The sequence below is a fragment of the Teleopsis dalmanni genome, chromosome X (assembly GCF_002237135.1).
Source record: "Teleopsis dalmanni isolate 2A chromosome X, ASM223713v2, whole genome shotgun sequence".
In the NCBI taxonomy this organism is placed as follows: Eukaryota; Metazoa; Arthropoda; class Insecta; order Diptera; family Diopsidae; genus Teleopsis; species Teleopsis dalmanni.
Window position 1 is genome coordinate 98,505,291 of NC_051848.1, and position 1,340 is coordinate 98,506,630.

The window sequence follows — 1,340 nt, forward strand, 5'->3', positions numbered from 1 at the left end:
TCGCGGTAAAGCTCATACAGCTCATCGTTCCATCTAATTCGATACTCGTCGCCAACGCGTAAGGGACCATAGATCTTCCGAAGAATTTTTCTCTCGAATGCTCCTAACGCCTTCTCATCACTGTTGGTAGTTGTCCAAGCTTCTGCACCATACAGCAGGACAGGCATGATAAGGGATTTGTAGAGCGTGATTTTTGTTTGTCGAGAGAGGGCTTTATTTCTCAATTGCTTACTTAGCCCGAAGTAACATTTGTTGGCAAGAGTAATTCTTCGTTGAATCTCTAGGCTGACGTCATTTTTGGTGTTTAAGCTGGTTCCTAAATAAACAAAGTCTTTCACAACTTCGAACTTATAATTGTCAACAGTGACGTAGGTCCCAAGACGCTCAGGAGATTTGTTTGTTGACAGAAAGTACTTTGTTTTGTCCTCATTTACCACAAGACCCATTTGCTTTGCTTGTTTTTCTAAGTTCGAAAATGCTGCACTAACAACGCGGGTGTTCAGACCAATGATATCAATATCGTCGGCATACGCAAGCAGCATTACACTTTTGTAGAATATTGTGCCAGTACGGTTTAAATCTGCTGCTCGAATTATCGTTTCCAACATTAGGTTAAAGTAGTCACACGACAAGGAGTCGCCACCCTGTCTGAAATTTCGTTTGGTATCAAACGGCTCGGTGAGGTTGCTCAACGTCATTTTACATAGCCGTATAAGTTTTTCTGGGATATCAAATTCAGACATAGCGGCATAGAGTGTGCTTCTAGTCGTAGTATCAGAAGCAGCTTTGAAGTCGATAAATAGGTGGTGTGTGTCGATTTGTTTTTCTTGAGTCTTCTCCAGGATTTGACGCACTGTGAATATCTGGTCTTGAGTGGATTTGCCAGGTCTGAAGCCACACTGATAAGGTCCAATTAGTTGGTTGACGATTGGCTTCAAACTTTCACATAGTACGTTTGATAGAACCTTATATGCGATATTTAAACGACTGAACCCGCGGTAGTTGGCGCAGTTTGCAGGATCACCTTTTTTGTGGATTGGGCAAAGCACACTTAAATTCCAATCGTTGAGCATGCATTCATCCGACCAAATGTTGCGAATTAGCTGTAGCATGCATTTTGATAGCTCTTCGCCACCAGCTTTAAACAGCTCAGCCGGTAAACCATCGGCGCCTGCAGCTTTGTTGTTTTTGAGCCGCGTTATAGCTGGTTTAACCTCATTATGATCGGGAGGCGGGACGGTTATTTCATCGTCAATGATTGAAAATTCGGGATCATCTTCCCTTTCAGTCACATTGCTACTACCGCCATTTAGTAGTTTCGAGAAGTGATCCCTCCAAAT